The sequence below is a fragment of the Anser cygnoides genome, chromosome 29, assembly GCF_040182565.1.
Source record: "Anser cygnoides isolate HZ-2024a breed goose chromosome 29, Taihu_goose_T2T_genome, whole genome shotgun sequence".
Taxonomy (NCBI): Eukaryota; Metazoa; Chordata; class Aves; order Anseriformes; family Anatidae; genus Anser; species Anser cygnoides.
The window spans coordinates 1,162,542-1,177,205 of record NC_089901.1 but is presented as its reverse complement, the minus strand read 5'-3'; the positions used below and the strand labels follow the sequence as shown (position 1 = coordinate 1,177,205).

Below are 14,664 nucleotides of genomic sequence, written 5' to 3'. Positions count from 1 at the left end.
AGAAACTTTCATCCCTGATGTTACCTTACTCACTAATTAGTCAGCTTTATCTATAAGAGCCTCCAGACTTGTATCTCAGAATGAGGGCAAGCTGACCCAGGCCTAGAGGATGTGTCAGAAGATTAGGTGAGGAATTCATGTTATGCGTATATCCTTGGATGTGTAAGCAACTAAGCTTTGTATGCATGCCTAAGATGAAAGAAGAAGAGAAGAAAGATTTAGATGGCTTGAGCATGGACAAGAACTGGATTCAACTAACGAACATAGTGAGGAAGACTACCGATGACCACCAGAGACCCCTGAAAGACCACCAGTGGAAACAAATGTGCATGGGTCAGAGACATTTACTGATTTTAATGAGTTACAGGAAATAGTATGAATATGTTTTGGGGAAATCTGATTAACATGTATGTTTTGATTGTATATAACCCCTATAGCTCAAACAGTTCTGTAAGCACACTAGGTGGAGTGATCCCCACTAAGTCCAGCACCTCAGTAAAAGAACGCCTGCTATCTATAACTCAAAACTGAGTCTTAGAGAGCTCCTTTGACTGGCTTTTATAGTATCACCCTCGCCTCCTGCCAGCTGCAGGAGGCAGCCCTTTCCCCTGCCCAGCAGGATGGCAGAGGCAGGGCAGGACATGGGAGAGTTAGGCCCTGTAGCGCCCATGCAGAACGCTTGTGGCAAAGTGGGAGCTGAGATTGGGCTCTGTGGTGCAGAGGAGGCCCCATGCAGAAAAGATGAGGTTAAACAGCAACTTTGCAGGGGGGGTCTCCAGCTTGGTTTGGCACGGGAGGCTTCTGGCCACAAAGGGGCAAGGGATGGGTCAGACACAACTTCTCTGGGCAACCTGTTCCGTTGACCACCACCCCCAAAGGAAAGAATATCTTCCTTATACCTTATTTTAAAGTACCCTCTTTTGGCTTTAAAACATTACCTAAAGGCCCCTTTAGGTACTGGAAGGCTGCTATAGGGTCTCTCCAGGCTGAAGAGAACCAGCTTTCTCAGCCAGTCTTCATTGAAAAGGTGCCCCAGCCCCTCTGTCATGTTTTTGGCCTCTTCTAGACTCCTTTGAATACTTCCATGTCCTTCTTGAGTTCGGGGCCCCAGAGCTGAATGCAGTAATCCAGGAGGGGTCTCCCGAGAGCGGAGTGGAAGGAGAGAATCACCTCTCTCAAGCTTTGGGCCAAACTTCTTTGATGCAGCCCAGAATACAGTTGGCTTTCTGGGCTGCAAACTCACATTGCCGGCACAGGTTGAGCTTCTCATCCACCAACACCCCAGGTCCTTCTCCTCAGAGCTGCTCTCTACCTATTCTCCCCCCAGCCGGTATTTGTGCTTGCGGTTGCCCCAATCCAGTTGCAGGACCTTGCACTTGGCCTTTGGGAACCTCATGAGGTTCTCACAGGAAAATCTCTCAAGTCTGTCCAGGTCCATCTGCATATCATCCCTTCCCTCCAGTGTATCGACTGCACCACCCAGCTTGGTGTCATCAGCATACTCACTCAGATTGCACTCACTCACACTGTCCGTGTCACTGACAAAGTGTTAAAACAGTGCTGATCCCAATACTGGCCCCTGAGGAACACCGCTCTACTGACCTCCAGTTGGACATTGAGCTGTAGACTCCAGCTCCTTGAGGGTGACCATCCAGCCACTTCCTTACTCACCAGGTGATCCATCCATCACATCCACGTCTCTCCAATTGAGAGACAAGGATATGGTGTGGGACAGTGTCAAATGATTTGCACAAGTCAAGGTTCATGACGTGAGTTGCTCTTCCCCTCTCCACCAATGCTGTAAACACATCGTAGAAAGCCACCAGATTTGTCAGGCACGATCTAGTGAAGCCATGTTGGCTGTCACCAAGAGCCTCCAGTTTGCTGTCGCCACCAGTCCAGAAGGCAGGGTAGCGTGATATGTCAGAGAGAGGCATTTGCAATGAACGTGTGCAAGGAGGGTGACAGAAATCTCTTGGGAACACTGGGGGTAATTACTGGAGTTCTGCACAGAGAAATGTCAGGGCTCTGTGAGGTGCCCACATCTGAGCTGGCCTCACGTACTGCTCATACACACTGGGCTCTTCAGAGACACGGGTCCCTGCCTTGCACACACACAGGCAGTGCACTGCACACTTGCAGGGTCCCTCTGGCTCCTGCAGCCACTGCCAGAGGCTGGGAGGCACCTCAGCCCTGCGGTGCATCGCCCTGCTCTGCCCTCCGCTGAGATGCCCCAAGGCATGAGGAATGGGCACAGGGACCTCGGAGGTGCAAGGAAGCACATCTCAGAGCTGCGTTCAGGTCTTGCACTTTGGACTAGATGATCTCTGAAGGTGCATTCCACCGGGCCTGTTCTGTGCTATTCAGGCAGATGCCCCATGGTTGTTACTCTCAGGATGAAGGAACCTGAAGACACTCTGCCCCACTGGTCTTCATGACACCCCTAGGGATAGCTGATGGCCTTTGTGCTCGCTCTTGTTCCTCTCTCCATGTGCGTACGTTGTGCCTGCAGGTAGCAGCAGCACCAAAGGGTTTCTGTTCCCATGTCTTCCCTGCACCTGGACAGGCCCTGCTCTTCTCCCAGCACATCCTGTGTCCCAGGGAGCATCTGGGACTCTCTTTGAGCACATTCTGATCGGATGGCAACTTCAAAAGATGACGTGAGCGTTCAGGCACGGCCCTTTTAGGAGGGAAATGCTGTTCTGGAGGCCAGCTGTGTCACTCAAGTGCCCACTGCCTGTCCCTGCCTGCGGTCCCGGCATGGTCACACAGCAGCACTGGCACTGAGCTACAGGAGCAGCCAGGCCTTACACCGCCAGCAGGGCTCAGCAGGAGAGGGTGGCAGTGGCAGGAGAGCAACTCTGCATGGACCCAGTGCTGGTGCTCCCGGGCTGGACTGCTGGGCCACGACTCTTTTCCCCTCCACCTCTGCACACAGGAACTGTCCGTGCAGCTACAGTAAAGGCCCTGGAGGAACGATATAAGAAAAAAATGTTACTTTATTTGGTTTAAATGGAAAACCAAAATGAAGAATATTATTTCTAAGTGAACAAAATTACTCAGAATATTAGTGGAAAGTACCAGCAACACAAGAAAAAAGGGCAGGCATGGCCTATCGTGAGTAACGTTTTCAGGTGTTCTCAGAAGAAGAGAGGCAAGAATGTTTATTGGTTATGAAACACACCTGGTCATCAGTTTCCATATGGCATTCTTGAGCTCCTGGTTCCTCATGCTGTAGATGAGGGGGTTCACTGCTGGAGGCACCACTGCATACAGGACTGCCAGCACCAGGTCCAGGGAAGGGGAGGATATGGAGGGGGGCTTCAGGTGGGCAAACATGATGGTGCTCATAAAGAGGGAGACCACAGCCAGGTGAGGGAGGCACGTGGAAAAGGCTTTGTGCCGTCCCTGCTGCGAGGGAATCCTCAGCACGGCCCTGAAGATCTGCACATAGGACAGAGCAATGAAAACAAAACAACTCCCAAATAGAAAAGCAGTAACCACAAGAACATGAACTTCCCTTAGGTAGGAGTCTGAGCAGGAGAGCTTGAGGATCTGGGGGATTTCACAGAAGAACTGGTTGAGGGAATTGCCACTGCAGAGAGGCAGTGAAAATGTATTGGCAGTGTGCAGCACAGCGTGGAGAAAGCCACTGCCCCAGGCAGCTGCTGCCATGGTGGCACAGGCTCTGGTGCCCAGGAGGGTCTCCTAGTGCAGGGGCTGGCAGATGGCGATGTAGCGGTCGTAGGCCATGATGGTGAGAAGAGATAATTCTGCTGAAATCAAAAAGACTAGCAAAAAGAACTGTGCAGCACATCCTGGGTAGGAAATGTCCCTGGTGTCCCAGAGGAAATTGGCCATGGCTTTGGGGACAGAAGTGGAGATGGAGCCCAGGTCGAGGAGGGCGAGGTTGAGGAGGAAGAAGTACATGGGGGTGTGGAGGCGGTGGTCGCAGGCTACGGCGGTGATGATGACCCCATTGCCCAGGAAGGCAGCCAGGTAGATGCCCAGGAAGAGCACGAAGTGCAGGAGCTGCAGCTCCCGCGTGTCTGCGAATGCCAGCAGGAGGAACTCGGTGATGAAGCTGCTGTTACACATCTATTGCCTCTGAGCAATGCAGCCTGTCCAAACGAAGCAAAGATTTTAGGACTTTTCTGACGAAATTCCATTGCATGTCTCAACATACACCACACAGACAACATACTGCCTTATTCATTTCAGGTAGATCTTTCTGCCCTCCTTGTCTTTTCTCTGGTTGGTGCTCTGAGGGTGCCACAAGAAGCAGGGGGCTGTGCTGTGGGCTGTGCAGCAGTCAGTCCTGGTCTGCAGCAACAGGTAAAAGGGAACCCGGAGTGATCTGAGAAGTCCACAGGCCAGGGACATGTCCCTGCTGCAGGACATGAGGAGAAGGTCAAATACTTCCCTAAGAAACAACAAAGGTGATGTCGGTACCGTCTGTATGCTGAGGTGTGTGAGGTGCCCCAGAGCAGCAGCAATGCTCAAGGAGCCTTAGTCTCTAGTACAGATGTTCCTACTCCATTGCCATCCTTCTGCCTCAGCACATGGGCTGGAAAACAAAGCAGATTCTAAAAAGTGCACGGCCTTCGGGTCGCTCTTGGTGGGCAGTTCTGCTGCGCAGTGCCCTGGGGAGGTGTGGGGCTGTGAGCAGCCTGCCCCAGGCAGCAGGCTCTGGGCAGCAGCAGGACCCTGCCCTGCCATGCCGTGCCGTGCCGTGCCAGGGTGGACTCCTTCCAGCCGCAGCTTCTCCCCGCAGCCCCTGGGCAGCTCCCCGGGCAGGCTGAGTGCTGAGCCTGGCAGGCGGCAGAGGCCCTGCCCCGCCACACAGCCCCTGGGGCACAGCAGGGACCCTGCTCTGCACCACAGCCCTGGGCACCCCTGCCTGCACCCCCGGATGCACAGCCTGCAGCCGGCCCCAAGAGAACAGAGCCCTCGGGCCCTGCACGCTGACCCTGCAGCACACAAGCCCTGCGTGCCCTTCAACTCCAACACCGAGCGTCCTCCTGACAGCTGCCATCGCCTGAGGGCTGTGCCAGCTCCAGGAGAGCCTGGCAGGGTGCGCAGCGGCATTGCCCTGCACCCAGACACTTACCGTGGGGAGGTGGCTGTGAGGATTTCTCCCTCTGCCAGCTCTCCCCTGCCTTTCTATGCCAGGCTGCCCTGAACCTCTCTCCCCCTCCTATCCTCTCCCCATGCCAGCTGCACGCAGTGCCCCCAGCCCTGCTGCGCCTGGCACAGGAGCTGCTCGTGGGTGGCTGAAGCAGCTTCTCAAGTAGTCCAAGTCTGATGCAAACTCCAAAGCCTCTCCCAGTGTTAACGGTGCCACTGAGGGACATTACTGACAAAGCCTCCCCATGGACTTGTTAGAGCAGAAAAGTGCAGGCAGTAATGATGGGGAGACCAAGGCCCAGGAAAGGTGGCCCTGGTGCTGAGGAAACCTTGATGTGTCCCATGAAGTCCAACAGTCGGGCCCTGACCCCAGCCTCTGGGAAGGGAGATCCTGTCCTTCCAGCGGGGTTTAGGGCTCTTTCTGGGTCAGTGCGCAGTGGGTAAGGGCAGTGCCAAGTACAAGGCTACAGGAGGACATCTCCTAGGCTCCTGGAGGGGGATGAGGAGGCATTGAGACCCTAATGCTGTAAGGATGAGGTGTCTCCTCATAGGCCTCACTGACAGAGACAAGAGCCAGAGCCCAGCAGACAAAGCTGTTGGCTCTGTCGGGGGCTTTCATCTTCCAAAGGATCCTTGACTATAACCATCACAGGCTGTCCTATGCTGTCTCATGTCAGCACCTGTTTCCCTGCAGGACTTAGATATCCACCTTGCTTCCCCACATTGCTCTCACCTGAGCATCTCCCTGCCTTGACTGATGTCTCTCCATCTGCCCTCAGTAATCCATGAAACACAAAGCCAGAGGCTGATCCAGATACCCTCTGCTTGATGTCTTGCACCAAAGCTCTGCTCTTCGAGAAACATTTCACCTCATACCCCCATCTCACCACCCACATCCAATCTGAATTTTGTGATGTCCTTTCTTTCCCATGCTCTTTCGTACAAAGAGGAAAAACTCCACCATCACTGCAACCACCCCTCGAGCAGTCTCAGCCTACTTCTCTACTGCCCAGAGCCTGCATGACACAGGGCCAAAGAAGCCCAGGTCCCTCAGCCTGGGCCACCCTGCTCCAGAGGTAGCCACAGCAGCACTGAGTCGAGAGGGACGATAACCCAAGTGGTCTGGGTGGCCCCCACTGCCTCTAGTGCAGCCCCGTAAGGAGCTGACCTTGCTCCCTCTCAGCATGTCCCACTGGCTCCTATGGTGTCCTCGTAGCACCCACGCCTTCTCCTCAGGGTCCCCCCTCAGCTGCTCACGTCCAGCCCTGCCCTGATGGATGCAGGTATTCTGCCCCACGTGCAGCACTGGCCACGTCTCCTTGCCACCTCCAGGGGGCTTCTGCTGGCTGAAGGCTGGAGATTCCCAAGGTCCCCCTGCCCTGAAGCTCCCTTTTGTCTCCTGTTCATAGTTGGGTGCCGATGGCTCACCCTGATGGTGGTGACTCTCACACGATAACAGCGTGAGGAGTGTCAGGACTCTACAGGCACTAAGGGAGGTACTTGTTTAGTGGAATTTCTGACCCACGCAAGAATTACCATGAGAACCATCTCTGAAACACCCAAACACACTACAAAGCAAGCAAAGCCAGGACAAAATGAATGCTGGGCTTGTTCTCTGCTAGGGTATATTCTGGGAAAACATATACCTGTACAGACACACGGACCAAATGGATCCCTCCAGCAGCTGGACTTGGACCCTCTGTCTAGCCAGGAGCTTGCCCCACAGTCCCCTCCCATTCCCTAAACTCACAAACCGTAACGAGTCTCCTGTTCAGAATCACTGAGCCTTTGATGCTGGGAGGCAGCAAGCTCCCACCGTTTATCTGCCTCCTCCTCCTGTTGATTTTGGTCAGGAGTTCCTTTCTCATTCGTGCCAGCCTCCTGCCACTTGGTTTACTTCCTGTGTGTCAGGTTGGACCGTTCATGAGCTTGACAAGGAGATGATAGACCAAGGAGGGAGCAATGGTTTGAATCCAAAAGAAGGGAAGACTTAGATTAGATATGAGGAACAACGGACAAGAAACAAAGAACCACCAAAAAAACCCCACCAACACTTTTGATTAAAACTTCAAGAATTATTTGGTATTCATTACCTGTGAGGTTTACAGAAGTTGCCAGATATATTTTTTTCTTGGGGGTGAATCTGACCCATTTTGTGTCACTGACAAAGCTGTGAGTCCAAAGAAATAAATGCTTAGAGGTGCCGCAGTGCACAGCAGGGTAGCAGTGGCTGTGTCACCCAGGTGTCACAGTGGGGCCGTGACACGGCAGCCCAGCTGGGATAAAGGGCCAGGGGTGTGGGCAGGCCCCAGTCGGGATGGAAGCCCCTGGCAGCAGGCAGCAGAGGGCAGAGCAGGGCAGGACAGGGAGGTGAGTGCGCCATGGAGCAGGGGCTGAAGCGGTGTGCGAGGCTGAGCAGGGCCAGAGTACCGCTGCAGCGTTAGCAGGGGCTGGAGCTCAGCAGCTGCTCGAGCAGGGGCTGGCTTTCAGCAGTCCCACAGCACAACGGGAACCAAGTGTCTGCTGCACAAACGGTGTTGCAGACCTTCAGCCCCAGCGGTGACAGGAAGGATTTTGGGTGTCCTGGGAAGATGCTTGGATGTCTTGGGGAGATCCTTGGGTGCTCCGCGATGAGGCACGGGTGCTCCAGGGCTATGTTTTGGTGTCAAGGAAGGTGCTTGTTTGTACCAAGGATGTGATGGGTGACACAGGGTGATGCTTGGGTGTCCTGAGGATCTACGTGGTGCCCCAGGGAGAAGATAGGGTACTCCAGAGAGGTCTTGGCATGCTTCAGAGAGGTGCTTTTTGAACCATTAAGATGCAGAAAACTCTTAAAGATTGAGTGCTCCAGAGAGATCCTTGTGTGTCCAGGGAGACAGTCAGGTGCTGCAGGGAGCTGCTTGGGTGCTCCCGGTTGGTGCCTCCTTTTCTCTGGAGGTGCTGGGGTGCCCTGGACAGATACCGGAGAGCTCCAGCGAGTGCTGTGTGCTCCGTAAAGCTGCTTGCTTTCTCTGGGGAGATGCCTGAGTGCCCCAGGAATTTGCTTGGGTTCTCCAGAATGGTACTTGGATGTCGTGGGGCATTCTTGGAGGTACTTGGCTTCCCTGGGAATATGGTAGTGTGTGCTGTGGAGAGAGTTGGGTGCTCCCAGGATGTTTTTGGGTGTCCCCAGGGGATGAGGGAGTAGCCCTGTAAATTCTTTGGTGTCCCACAGAGGTGGTTGGGTATTGAAAGGAGAAACCTTGGTGAGCAGGAGGGCAGCGGTGGCTGTGTGATCGAGGTGTCCCAGTGGGCAGGGGGGCAGCGGTGGCTGTGTCACCCAGGTGTCACAGTGGGCGGGGGGCAGCAGTGTCTGTGTCACCCAGGTGTCACAGTGGGGCCGTGACACGGCAGCCCAGCTGGGATAAAGGGCCAGGGTTGTGGGCAGACCCCAGTCGGGACGTAAGCCCCTGGCAGCAGCTCTGAGAGTGGAGCAGGGCAGGACAGGGAGGTGAGTGAGCGATGGAGCAGGGGCTGAAGCACAGTGTGAGCCTGAATGGCCCAGGAAACTCAAAGGATTTGCTGGTGTGTGCAGAGGAGATGCTTGTGTACTCCCCTGAGATGCCTGGGTGCGTCAGGAGATGCTTTCTTGCTCCATGGAGATTCTTCGCTATGCCAAGAATATTCTGGCTGCTCCCCAGGCTGCTTAGCTGCTCTATCCAGATGCTCCCTGGGTGTGCAGGGAGATGCTTGGTTTCTGCAAGAAGACACCTGGGTGATGCAGGGAGTTTCCTGGCTGTCCCAGGAGGATGGACTGGTGATCCTGAAAGTTTCTTGGTGGCTGCAGACAAATGCTTGAGTGCTATCTGGGGATGCTTGTGTACCCTAGGAGATGCGTTTGTGTGCCCAAGGGAGAGGCTTGTTTGATCCAGGGCAAAGCTTTTTTTCTCCAGGGAGGATTTTGGGTGCTCCAGGGAGATGGTTGGGTGCTTTCTGTGTGATGCTTGGCTCCAGGGAGATGCTGGAGTGCTGTGGGGAGATGCTTGGCTCCTGCACGTTGGTGTTTGTGTCCCCTGGGGGATGCCCAGGTGCCCACGGGGACATACTTAAATGACTGTGGCAGGTGCTTGTGCACCCCATGCAAGCTCTTGGGTGCCAAGGGAGGTGCTTCCCATGTCCAGTGAGAAGTTTGTGTGCCCCAGGTGGTGGTATGGAGCCCTGGGGAGATGGTTGAATTCTCCACTCAGATGTAGGAGTGTGCTGGGGAGATTCTTAGGTACTGCCATGAGGTGCTTGGGTGTTCCAGGGAGGTGCTTGTGTGCTGCAGGGTGATGCTTGGGTGACTGGGGAGAACTTTGGGTGCTCCCGGGAGGTGTTTGTGTGTCCCAGGGATATGCTTATTTGCCCTGAGGAGATACTTGTGTGCCCTGGGAACATCGTTGGGCTCTCTAGGAAGATGCTCCTCTTCCCCTAGGGGACACTTGGATGCCCCAAGAGGTGCTTGGGTACTGCAGAGAGCCGCTTGCATCCTCAAGGGCTATGCCTGAGTGCTCCAAGTGTGTTGTGCAGTGCCTTAGGGATGTGCTTGGGTGCCCCTGTGAGAGGTCTGTGTGCACCTGGGGGTACATGTGACCCTGAGGCAGGTGCCTGTGGTCCCCAAGGATGTGCTTGGGTCCCCCAGGTGGTGCTTGGGTGCCATGGGAAAATGCTTCCCCAGGGAGATGCTTGTGTACCCGGGGAGATGTTGGCTGACCCAGGCCCACGAATAGTTTCTCCAGAGAGGTGCTTCATTGCTGGAGGGAGATTCCTGGGTGCTCAGAAGACGTTCGGGGTGATCTATGCAGATGCTTGAGCACCCACGAGTGATGCTACTGTTCCCCAGGCAGGTACTTGGCTCTTCCAAGGAGGTGCTTGGCTTGTCTCTTTAGGTCTGTGGGTGGTTCAAAGTAATGCTTGTCTGCCTTTGGGCAGTGTTGGAGTGCATCAGGAGGTGAGAGGTTTAGACAGTGCAAATTCTCTGTGCTCCAGTGAGGTGCATGAGAGCCGTGGGGAGGTGCCTGTGTCCTCCAAAAAGAAGCTTGGGTTCCCTGGGGAGAATGTTTGTTGCCTCAGGGACAGAGCTGTGTTCCTGGGAGTTTCTTTGGAGCTCCAGGGAAAGGCTTGGGTGCTCCAGGGTGACCCTTGGGTTTCTTGGGGAAATCCTTGGCATGTCCTGAACAATGTTGGAGTTCGCAGGGGCCATTCATTGCTGCCCCAGGGAGTTCCTTCCGTGTCCAGTAAGATGCTTGGTTTGTCCCGCAGGATGCTTCTGTTCCCTTGGGAGATGCCCGCTCTCCACAGAGAGATGCTTTGATGGTGAGTGTGATGCTTGGCTACTGGCATGAGATGCTTGTGATCCCCATGGACGTGCTTGTGTTTCCAAGGGAGGTGCTTGGGCTGCCCAGGAAGATCTTGGCGTTTCCTGAGAGGTGGTACTCAGTGGATGCTCATTGGTGCTGCTGGAGTGACTCAGGAAGATGCCTGGGTTCTCTGGGGTGGTGCTTGGTTCCTCAGGAATATCCCTGGGTGCCTGAGGATACACTTCGCTCCTCCTATGGAATGCTTGGGTCCCTAAAATGTTCATGCTTGTGTGCCCTGCAATGATGCTTAAAGAAACTGCTGCAGGGAGCTCCAAATGTTTCCATTGGTGTTCCAAAGCAATGTGCCTGGAGAAGAACTGTGTAGCTCCAGGGAGAGGCTTGAGTGCTGTGCAGAGATGCTTGGTTCCTCCAGAAGGATGCTTCTGTTCCCTAGGGAGATGCTTGTTTTCCCAAGAGAGATGCTTTGATGGAAAGTGTGCTTTTTGGCTACTGAAATACTGAGATGCTTTTGTTCTCCGAGGATACACCAGAGATGCCTGCGTTACCGAGGAAGATCTCTGTGTTCCCTGAAAGATGGACTCAATGGGTATTCAGTGGAGATGCCGGGGTGACACAGGAAAATGCTTGGATTCTCAAAGGATCTCCTTGGTTGCCCCAGGAAGATTCCAGGGTGCTCCAGGGAGGTTCCTGTGTAACCTGGGAAGGGCCTGACGTGCCCAGGGGAATCCTTGTCTCCTCCAAGGTTCTTCAGGGCTGATCCAGGGAGTTTGCCCCGGGGGCATTCTTTGGAGCTCCAATGGAATGCTTGGCTTCCTGGAATTTTTTTTTCCAAGTTGCTTCAGTGGTTCAGAAAGACGCTGTTGTTCCCAGGATATATTTGAGGGTCCTCCAGGGAGGTCCATCCAAGGTCTTCCCTGGACAAACCGTGGGGAGATGATCAGGAGGTGCTTGGTTTTCCTGGGGATATGCTCAGGTGCCCAAAGAGGTGCTTGTGTTCCCCGAGAGGTGCTTGGGTGCTCCAGGGCAGGAGCCTGGCTCTTAAAGATTGCATGCTCCAGGGAGATCCTTGTGTGTCCAGGGAGACAGTCAGGTGCTGCAGGGAGCTGCTTGGGTGCTCCTGGTTGGTGCCTTCTTTTCCCCAGAGGTGCTGGGGTGCGCTGGACTGATAAAGGAGTGCTCCAGTGAGTGCATTTGTTCCTCAGTAAATCTGCTTGCATTCTCTGGGGAGATGGTTGAGAGGTATTCGGGTGCTTGAAGGATGTACCTTGGTTCCCTGGGGAGATGCTTAAGCACTCTTGGTATTTTCTTGACTTTTCTAAACAACCCTTTAGTGGTCTGGGACAATTTTTCAGTGCATCCGCAGTGAGATGCTTGAGTACTAGAAGGAGATGCCTGGGTCCACAAGGAAAATGCTGATGTTCCCTGGGGTGCCCACGGGGACATACTTGAATGACCTAAGGAGAGTCTTGTGCACCCCATGGAAGCTCTTGGATGCCAAGGGAGGTGCTTCCCATCTCCAGTGAGATGTCTGTGTGCCCCAGGTGGTGGTATGGAGCCCTGGGGAGATGCTTGGGTTCTCCACTCAGATGTAGGAGTGTGGGTTTGAGATTCCTGGGTACTGCCATGAGGTGCTTGAGTGTTCCAGGGAGGTGCTTGGCTTCCCTGGGGAGATTTTTGGATAATACAAAGAGAGGCTTTGGTGTTCCAGTGAGGTGTTTAGGTGCCCTAAGGATATGCTTGAGAGCATCTCCTTCGTATACCAAACACCTCCCTGGGCAACCAGATCAACACCTGTAGGTGCCCAAGGATCTGCAAAGGCCACCCAAGAATATCTTTCAAGCAGCCAAGAATCTCCCTCCAGCAATGAAGCACCTCTCTGGAGAAACCACACATCGCCCTGGGTAAGCCAAACATCTCCCTGGGAACACAAGCATCTCCCTGGAGAATCCAAGCACCTTCCTGGAGCACCCAAGGAGTTCCTCGGGGTCTGTAAGCTTTTTCTCATGGTACACAAGCACCTCCTGGGACAACCAAGCACCTTGCTGGGGACCGGAATCACCTGCTTGTGAGTCAGAATTTCATCCAGAGTCACCCTAGAATCTCACAGGGGCAACCAAGCAGCTCTCTAAGGGACTCAGCAGCACAAGTGGAGCACTCCAGCACCTCCCTGCACCACACAAACTGCTCTCTGCAGTACCCAACCACCTCCTGGGGCTTCCGAGTGTCTTCTCAGAGGAACTGAACAGCTTCCTAGAGAGCCCAAGAATACTCCCAGGTCAAACAAGCTTCTCCCCAGAGCACATAAACATATCCCTGAGGCACACAAACACCTCTCCGGAGCATCCAAATTCTCCCCAGGTCTCCCAAGCATCTCCCTGCAGCACAGAAGTACCTCCCTGGAACACTCAAGCACCTCATGGCAGTACCCAAGGGTCTCCCCACCGCACTCCCACATCTGAGTGGAGAACCCAAGCATCTCCCCAGGGCTCCAAAACACCACCTGGGGCACACAAATATCTCACTGGAGATGGGAAGCACCTCCCTTGGCACCCAAGAGCTTCCATGTGGTGCACAAGCACCTAGAAGGGTCATAATATGTCCCCGTGGGCACCCACGCATCGTGACAGGGCACATAAGCACCTCCTTGGAGATATCAGGCACCTACCTAGAGCATTCAAGAATCTACCCTAAATAAGAAGAATATCCTTCAAGCACCCAAGCATCTCCATACTTCTATCTAATACCTTCTTGGAAGACCCAAGCACCTCTCTGTGGAAGAGTAGCATCAACCGTGGGCACCCAAGCATCTCCATGGGGCACCCAAGAAAATCCTTGCAGGACCCAAACATCTCCACACAGCAATGAAGTACCTCCTTGGAGAAACCTGACAAACATCTCCCTGGGGAACACAAGCACTTTCCTGGAGGACCCAAGGATCCCTCTGGAATCCCCAAGCATTTTTCCAGGGCACGCTAGCATCTCCTTGCTTGACCCAGACAACCTTCCTTGAGCACGTGAGAATCTCTGTGGAGCACCCAAGCATCTCCACAAAGCATCCATGCACTTTTGTGGGACACCCAGGTTCCTCCCATTGATGACAAAGCCTGTCCCTGGGGTGTGCAAGCAATCCCTTATGAACCCAAGAAATTCCCAGATCGCACAAGCATCTCCCAGAGGCATCCAAGTACATTCTGAGAACACCCAAGCATCTATTTGGAGCAATAACGCACTCACTGTGGCACCCAGGCGTGTCCCTGGAGCACCCAGACATGCCCCCGGGGCACCCAGGCATCTTCTTTGAGCATTGTAACATCTCCCCAGGGCACACAAGCACCTCCTGGTACAAACAAAGATTGCCCTGGACACCCAAGTCTTGACACGGAACTCAGAACCATCTCCCCAGGATACACAAGCACCTCAAGGGATAGCCGAGATCCCCCATGGGGACCTCAGTCCCTCCCCATGGTTCACTAAAACCTCCCTGGGGTACACAGATATGTCTCTGGGAACCGAAAGCATCTCCACAGAGCATCCAAGGCTTTCTCTGGAGCACTAGGAACCTCCCTGGGGTATAAAAGCATTACAGGGGCACCCAAGAACCTCCCTAAGGCACATCTGTCCCCAGGCAGAGCTCCAGGCACTCCAGCTGCTCATTGACAGGGAGGGCAATGCCCCCTCCTCGTGTCCTTAGCCTGTCCTTCCTAAAGAGTCCGTGTACCTTCCATTCCAACACGCCAGTCATGGGAGGCACCCCCCCACGTCTCTTCAGTGCCAAAGAGGTCATTTCATAGCAGCGGGCACAGATGGGGCTGAGGGACTCAGTGCGTTCTTCTTGCCTTAGTCTTTGCCAAAAAGCTCCCTCTCCTCTGAGCTCAGGGATATGGGAGAGAACCAGAAAATGGAAAGAAATTGTTGGTTGAGGTAAAAACTGTTGAAGAGGACAGAAAAGGAAGGGAGAATAATAACAACGGAATTGTACCAAGCAAGGACAGCCAGCAGCATCCTGGGCTGTGTGAGCCGGGAAAGGCCAGGGGATACAGGGAAGGGATGATCCGGAAGACGGCATCCAGATTTTGGGTCCCCAGGACAGGAGGGATGTCAGCAAGCTGCAGCGGGTTTGGCACAGGGCCCCCAAGATGCTCTGGAGCACTCTGCCTGTGAGGAGAGGCTGAGGGTGCTGGGCTTGTCCAGCCTGGAG

The 14,664-nt window shown here is 54.2% G+C and overlaps 1 pseudogene; it reads right to left on the bottom strand.

The window, feature by feature from the left end:
- Nucleotides 1-1,312: 1,312 nt before the first annotated feature.
- On the bottom strand, nt 1,313-4,098 carry LOC136787485 (olfactory receptor 14C36-like; annotated as a pseudogene).
- Between the last annotated feature and the right edge of the window lie 10,566 nt (nt 4,099-14,664).